The sequence below is a fragment of the Cricetulus griseus genome, chromosome 7 (assembly GCF_003668045.3).
Source record: "Cricetulus griseus strain 17A/GY chromosome 7, alternate assembly CriGri-PICRH-1.0, whole genome shotgun sequence".
In the NCBI taxonomy this organism is placed as follows: domain Eukaryota; kingdom Metazoa; phylum Chordata; class Mammalia; order Rodentia; family Cricetidae; genus Cricetulus; species Cricetulus griseus.
Window position 1 is genome coordinate 96,928,821 of NC_048600.1, and position 8,739 is coordinate 96,937,559.

The window sequence follows — 8,739 nt, forward strand, 5'->3', positions numbered from 1 at the left end:
AGCCAAGTCGTGGTGGCCCCTACTTTGAATCCTAGCACTCAGGATTCAGAGGCTGGAAGATCTTTCAGTTGAGGCAATCCTGGACTACAGAGAGGTTTCAGAACAGCCATGTCACAAAAAAAAAAATACAAAACAACAAAAACCACTGCTATATCTTAGGAAATCATGGTTATCCAATAAATTATGACATTGTGAACAATCACAAATAAATTTGCCTTTGTTTCTGACATTGCATGAACACAGCAGAATGGGAAATGTTACAGACACCCAGGCTTGTCTCCTCAATCTGAAGGAAGGACTGGAATTACATGGAGCAAAGCATGTGACCAAACAAACCCCCCTCAATCTCTGAGCAATAACCCTACAAAGATAAGATAACTCATAAGCCAGCCACACCATGAGTGGGGCATCCCACAGATGTTGGTGTTTTACCACTTCAACTCCTTCTTTGAGAGTCTATAAACAGGACAGCAAAAGAGGAAGGCTCTCTGCTGGGGACTAGGGACAGTGCTTGTTCTCCTATGCTTCCCATCCCTCCTCTACTCACCTGTGCAGCCTTCTTTCTAAAGACCTGTCTTGCAGGAAAGCATTGGTCCAAGAAGACCAACTATCACAGTGGATCCTGCCTACTCACTCTCAACTGGCTCTAGCCACTTTGAAATCTTTGAGTATCCATCTCTTCCAGGAGAGACTTCATTGCCTACTTCTGCAGGTAAGAGGAGCCCAGATTCCACACATGTGTAGGGATCTCATTCATAGAGCTACAGAAGACACAACCACCATCTCTCCCAGAAGCATGCTTCATCCTTATACAACTAGATGTCCAGGAAACCCCAGATGACCCAGACCCTTCACTGTGGCTGCTTCAGCTTCTCAGCCTGAGCTGCTGACTACACAGAAACAATTATTTCCTTTGCTCACTATTCAAAAAAGGATCAATCTGTGATGTAAGGAGAAACAAATAAGTGCTAAATCATACTTAATTTTTCCTAGTTACCTATTTTACCTATCAAGAACAATACTCTATGTGTAATTGTGAAATAGGAAGAGTCAGGCTATTGGCAGGCAGTTTCTGGAAAATTCTTTTTACTCTACTTCCCCATTGAATACTTCCTGTCACACCCAGGCTGCTAGTGTTAATGAGAATATAAAAAGATTGGTGCATTCAGGCCTGCCAGAGCCAACATGTAGACGGTCACAGTCTTGGTTTTGGTGGCTTTGATCGCCATAGTGATGGACACATCCTGTGCTCTGTCCTCTCATGGAAGTAAGAATGCCTAGGGGATACAGTCTGACAGCAGAAAGGGACAAGGCTACTGGAGACTGAAACTCAGCTGCCACAGGGCAAAGCTGTGAACCCACTGCTTAGATCAAACTCATTTCTTTTGGCCTATAAGAGCGATCTATATATATATATATATATATATATATATATATATATATATATAGAGAGAGAGAGAGAGAGAGAGAGAGAGAGAGAGAGAGTTCCATCTCCCAGAAGCTGGGGTAGAGATCAGGGCAGCTCATCTACTTTGGAGATGTGCCCTGAATGGGGGACTCAGGGGAGCAGTTTCTCAGAGATGACCCTGGAGTATAGTGGGAAGAGAGAGGTCTGGCTGTCATTCCAGTTTTATAGCAACTTCTCAGATAGAAAGAATGGGCTGTGACAATGGAAGGAGACTGCATAGGCTTTGGGGTGGGAGCACACTCTCCCAACAGACAGATTGAACATTCAGGCCTAAGAGAGAGATTGGAACTGGTAAAGCTGAGGGAAGAGCCCTGGAGTACAAAGGAGAATATGGAATAATCTAGTTTCCTTTGGGTGACCAGGCTTTCAGACCTCTAGCATCAATTCTCAACCTTGACTTTCTGACTGGTTCAGCCTCCTTTAACACCATTGTGTATTTCAGAAGGACAGAAACCTGGAGCTTGTCCCAAGCTGCCCCCAAATACTGTTGGAACTTGTGATGAGAAATGCTCCGGAGATGGATCATGCCCTGGGAAAATGAAGTGCTGCAGCAATGGGTGTGGTCATGTCTGCAAACCTCCTGTCTTCTAAGTCAGTATAACCCTATGTCTTACTTTCCTATTGTTGTTACACCATGATCAAAGCACTTATAGAGGGAAGAGTTTATTGGAGTCTACAGTTTCAGACAGTGAGTCCATGATCATCATGGTGAGGAGCATGGCTGCAGGCAGACAGGCATGGCCCTGCAGCAGTAGCTGAAAGCTTACAACTTGACACACAATCATGAAGTAGAGAGCAAGCTAAGTGGAAACAGTGTCCAGGGGTGGGGCATTACAATTCAAAAGACCACATCCAACCAAGGTATGTTCACGGGAATATTGACTTTCCAGGGAACTTTGCTGGCCCAGTCTCATGTTGCTTATCCCCCTGACTACACACAAAGTTCTGGATGTGTCCATGAGAAAGGAACTAGAAGTAAATTACAACAGGACACTGGGTTGCATGGTCTGTGCCCCTCTCCCCTGCAAAGACAATCTCACAGTGACTAAAGTGAAACAAGTCACCATGGCTTAGGTCCACATGATCCCAAACTGGGATATCTCTCCAGCCTAAGAGGTCTGACTATCCCAGGAGAGCAGGTGTTCCAGGGAGGGAGAGAGATAGTGAAGCGAGTAAGAACACTCATTTATTTGAATACCTTACACATCAAGCAGGCAAGTGTATGAATGGAGATAGAAGGTAAATGTAACTAGAGTAGAGAAACAAGCCTGTGTGTCAGCATGAGCTCTGTACCAGTGTCTATTATGTTCTAATAATGGTAACTGGCTGTGCCTGGGGGTGGGGAGGGTTAGAGAGATGTCAGAGAGGAGATCAAGAAAGAGAAAGTCTAAGTTAGGATAAACAAAGCCCACCAGACGAGGATGGGAGATGTAGCATCTCTCAGATGCTGGGAGATGTAGCAACTCTCCTTAGCAGATGGGGAATTGGTTGCCCTGGATAGCTGTGGTGCCTGGAGATGGGGGTGGGGGCCTCTATAAGACCAAATCAAATAGCAATGAATGGCCTAGCATAGAGTGAGGGCAGAACACATGGACCTTTCTAAACAGATGAAAATCATAATGTAATTTGTTTTGTGGAAGGCCGTCAGCCCTTTGGAAGAAGGATTCCATACTTATCAGGATGACTGATGATCAGCCATGGAAGATTTCTCCTGAATCCATGAAGCCCAGCCTTCTACTCCCTAGCCCTAGAATTGCATCCTTAGAAGATGAAAACCTATAATGTGGTGACTACTTCCTGGTGCCTTTGTGCCCAAAATAAATGATCCTTAGCATTCTCTTGCTGAAGAGTTCTTCCCATTTGTGCATCACATTGGCTATTCTGATTAGCCCAGCTATCCCTGTAGCCCCCCAGAGAGTCCTGTGAACACTGAGCTCCCAGGCCCCACAGGTCAGGGACAAATTGCTCCAAAACAATCCTTCTTCCCATGGAATATCTGTTCCTCCAAACAAATTAGAGGACATAAAATTATTTTCTGGTGCTTTCGGTGAGCACAGGTCTGGTCAAGCAAACAAAATGAACTGAGCACGACCCACAGAGCAGGCCTTCTGGAGCTGCATTTACTGGGTCATGATGCAGGAAGAGCAGGAAGGATTAGAGGAATTCCCCATACTAAGGCAAAACAACATCCTGCAGGACTGGATCTCTAACTCCAGGAGCCCACACATGACATTTGGGTGTGGGTTCTTCTTGGCATGAGTTAAGAGGCTGGGGAGCTGGTTCAGTGGTCAATAGCACATTCTACTCTTCCAGAGGACCTGAGGTCAGTTCCCAGCATCCATAACAGGTAGATCACAACTTCTTATCATTTCAACTCAATGCAGATCTGTCACCTCTGACCCCCTCAGATAACTTCTCTGATGCACATGTACGTCCCTCCCAACCCATCCCCACATACTACACATAATATAAAATAATTTTTAAATCATTAAGAAGCATGGACTAGAAGCTCCAGTTTCTGTCTACTTTAGGAGTTAGAACTAAGTTGAAATACCTGTAGGAGTCTGGGCCATCCCTATCCATCAAGCTCAGCACTGGTATCTGGGAAGGGCTTCTGCTTCTTCCCTGGACATAGATGGATTGAGGACAAGCCATGTGCAGGTTTGATTGCTTGGCTCCCTCAGCTGTGTTGCATTTATGGATATCACTGCAAAGGATCAGAGATGGTAAGCCCTTCCTCTGGGAGTAGAATCTAATCAGGAAACCTTTAGCCTCTATTATCTTTCCTAGATCCCCAGATTTTGTCTGCCAAAGTTTGGTACCTCATGTCTCTCTATATCACAGTACTGCTCCTGCCTCTCACAAGGCTCACCTTATAACTTGATGTCCTATGTCTCCTTCCATGTAGTTCCCCCATCTGTCTTCTTGCTCACTCACCTGGACCTACCATCCATCTATCCACCAGTTCCTTCATCCAGGTCTGGTCCTACTCTTTGATTCTGCAGCTAAACTCAACTCTGAATCTGTGTTTTCAGGCAGGTGACCTGAAGTAGCCTGACCTGCAGTCACCATAGTTTCTGCAGCTTCTCCTCTTTATGCTATTTCATTATCATATCAATCTAGATTCTACTTAGATTCCACTGTTTCTCTGCTCCTCAGAACTTCTGAAATCTCTTGACTTCTGCAGTGCCTTATTAATCCTTTAGAGCAATTCTGTAACACATGTTTATGTGTGTGTATGTATGTATTATGTATGCATGTATATGTATGTATGTGAGTGTATATATATATATATATATATATCGATTTATTTCATGTGTGTGTGTGTGTAATGAGTGATATGAGAGTTGATATCATTAATAAAGGTTAGAATAAAAACACTGTGTTTGCCTTGACCAGGGTTACCTTTGAAAGCAGAAATGCCTGACCAGTTTCTTCCCTTAGAACTTGTATATCTTAAGCCAAGTGGTGGTGGCAGGTACCTTCAATCCTAGCACTGTGAATGCAAAGGCAGGTGGATCACTGAGTTTGAGGCCAGCCTGATCTACAGAGCAAGTTCCAGAACAGCCAGTATTATATGGATAAAGCCTCTCACAAAAAATAAAAAATAAAAAATAAAACCAAACAAACAAACAAACCAAAACAAAAACTACTGCTATGGCTTGTGAATTTACGGTTACTCCCATAAATTATGCCACTATATAAAAGCACACATGGATTTGGCTATGTTTCTACATAGTATGCAAACAATAGAGGGGGGAAGTAACAGGCATCTCAGTTTCAAGGAAGGACTGGAAACACGTGGCACAAAGCTTGTGATCAAACATACCCCCTCAATCCCTGAGGAGTAACCCTACAAAGATAAGGTAACTCAAAAGTTAGCCACACCATGTCTGAAGCATGCCCACAGCTGTTTGCATTTTCCCACTATATAGCTCTTTCTGAGAGTCTATAAAAGGGACAACCAAAGAGGCAGGCTTTCTACTTGGGGACTAGGGACTTTGCATGTTCTCCTGGTTCCCATCCCTTCTCTGCTCACCTGTGCAGCTTTTTTTCTAAAGACCTGTCTTACCAACAAGCATTGGTCTAAGAAAGCCAACCATTACAGGGAAGCCTGCCTCTGGAGGCAGATTTCTCTGAACCACCCAGCCAGCTCCCAAATAACCACATGAGACTTCTTATTAATTAGGAAAGCTTGGCCAATAGCTGAGGCTTCTATATAACTAGTTCTTAGAACTTAAATTGACCAGTATCTTTTTATCTATGTTCTTTCACAGGGCTTGATTGCCTTTACTCTGTAAAGTCCATGCTGGTTTCTCTGAGTCCCTGGCATCTGCCCAGGTCTCTGCCTTTCTTCCCAGACTTCTTTGTGCCTGGAAATCCTACCTAGCTATTGGCCATTCAGCTCTTTAGTAAACCAATCAGAAGGTACTTTGACAAAAGCTTATCTTCACAGTGCACAAAAGAGGTTATTCCATATTTCCTCCCTTTTGGCTACATAAAAGGAAAGGTTTCTAAATTTCACACAAAAAACTAGAAATAAAAATAATAGTAATTATCAGGTAAGGATTTCATTTACAATGTCCAGTCCATGTGTATTTGCCATATGTAGAGAAAATATTACATTATTTGTTCTATCTTGACAGGGTCAAAGGTCTGCAAATATTTTACATTTTATCACAAAGAAGAGAAACTGTAACTATAACTAGCTAGTCTTCTACTCCATCAAAGACCCAAGAGGATAAAATATTGCTTGAGTAAACATGAACTACAGAGCAAGCATCTTCCAAATCTAAAAACAATGAGAGAAACAGCTGGCTGCCTGAACAGTAAACAAAGATTCCTCTGTAATGTTGGGGCATCTATCTTCATCCTACAGGTAAAATATCTGACAGACTTCTGTGAAGCAGAATTTTTGAAGAACTGTTCTACCTGGTCTTGGCAAAGTTTGGCAATCCCATTTCCTTGTGTCCCATTGATCTAGTTTGGACAGCATAGTGTCAGCAGTCAAGGCAAGCACAGTTTCTTATTCAAATGGCTAGCTTTTGCTATAAAGAAACCAAACTCCATGTGGAGATTCTTCCATGGCCATCATCCTTTTCTGAAGTAAATTGGTGCTGCCAGGAGCAAGCATATCTCATTGTCAAGAAAATTTTTATGTTATTAAAACATTTTAAGTGTCATGTTATGTAGGTTTTGAAGTGTTAGAAGATCACCTTTCTATCTAAAATATATCTCTTTATGACTTTGAAAGCATACCTAAAATGGCTACAAGTTTGATTATTATAGGTGACTAACTACTATCCTGCATTCCTTTATTACCCTAACTTGTAACAGTAACTTTCAAGGACTAGAAATCCACATTTCATTGTTAAATGAGCTACATAGGTACCATAATTTAAATAAGAGAAGAAATGTGTGTACAGTATATTCTAACACAAATAACCTTAAATTGGTATCAATATACAAAAATCCATACCAATGTAAAATATTTGAGACTAGCAGTTGTTCAAAAGTAGACTCAACATCCACCCTTTGATGTCATCTTTTTTATAATATATCCTCCTTTTGTCCTTCAGAAAGAGATCCTTGAATCTAACTCATCTTTTAGCCTTTTACTGACCATGACCAATAACAACTTGTAACCAATCCCCCCCCAATCTATGACAAACATCTATAACCCAATGAATGACCACAAGCCATCCACACCACCTTGTGGGAATATGGGTGTCATGTTTGGGATAATGATCAAGTCCTGGAGGAGCTAGCTGTTGTCTAGTCTCTGTGTGATGGGAAAGTGTAGGGCTTATGTGAAGAGTTGACTGGAGCAGTCTGTGAGGCAAGATCATCTCAGCCAACAACCTTGAAGTTGTTCTGGTTGCAGAACTCTGAGGTAACTGCGACAGAGGCACTCTGAAAGGCTGAATAACCTGGGCCATCCCTTTTCATTGGTGTTTGATATCCTTGTTCTGAAAACACAAGCCTGTAAAGGGAACATACATATCTGTATGGACACAAATATGAAATGTTCGATTGGCACAAGTCAGTTAAAGATGATTTCCCTTTACTTTGTAAAGACCATGCTGCTTGCTCTGAGGCCCTGGCATCTCCTCAAGACTTTGCCCTTCTTCTCTCCAGCATCCTCAATGCCTGAAAATCCTGCCTAGCTATTGGCCATTCAGCTCTTTATTAAAACAATCAATGCTTTGGCAAAGAAATATCTTCAAAGTGTATGAAAATTTATTCTACAACATGCATCCTTACCCTCAACTGGCTCTAGACAGTTTGAAATCTTTGAGTATCCACCTCTTTTGGAAGAGGCTTCATTGAATACACCTGCAGGAAAGAGTTGCCCAGATTCTACTCCTATTAAGGTATCTTATCCATAGACCTAGAAATGACACAACCACCATATATCACAGAGGTAAGCCACATGCTTACATAACTGGATTTCCAGGAAGCCCTAGATAGGCCCAAACTCTGTGCAATGTTGTTTTCTGCCTCAGTTCTCACTTTGACATGCTGAAGTACACAGAAACAACTATTTTATTTGCTCATGAATTATAGAAGGGACAAGCTGTGCTGTAAGGAGATACATAGCGCAAAGTCCTTGACTTTTGTCTGGTTTTTATTTTCATGTAGCAAACAACGATTAACAAGAAGCCAATTATGAAATAGAAAATGAGCCAGGTTATTAGCAGACACTTACTAGACAACTATTGTTTATTCATAGACTTTCCCTTTGGCTGTTTCCTATCACACCCAGACTTCTTGAAACATGGAGGCTATAAATTGCTGCATTCAGCCCAGCCAGAGCCAACATGAAGTCAGCCACAGTCTTGGTTCTGGTGGCTTTGATTGCCATAGGGAAAGACTCAGTGACTGCTGTGAGATTTTCTCCAGGAAGTAAGTGTATTAAGGGGAACAAAGCTGAAAGCAGAGAAGATTCACAATCCACTAGGGCCTGGGGCTCAGATGCCACAGGGGAAAGCCATATGTCCAGTGCTTGGATTAAACTTGTTTCCTTTGGCCTATAAGAGTGATCACTCTGCATTTCTTATCTTTCTTAAGAGAGAGACAGACAGACAGAAAGACAGACATGCCACTGCAGCTGGGGGAGAGAACCAGGCTGGTCATCAACTTTGGAGATGTTCCTAGAAGTGGGGGTTACTGGAGCCATTGCTCAGAGATGAACCTGGGGTATTGTGAGATGAGAGAGGTCTGGCTGTCATTAAGGGGTTAATAATATCTTCTCAGATGTATAGAAGGGG

The 8,739-nt window shown here is 42.4% G+C and overlaps 1 pseudogene; it reads left to right on the forward strand.

The window, feature by feature from the left end:
* Positions 1–1,185: 1,185 nt before the first annotated feature.
* Positions 1,186–2,059, forward strand: LOC100770754 (annotated as a pseudogene).
* The last annotated feature ends 6,680 nt before the right edge of the window (positions 2,060–8,739 follow it).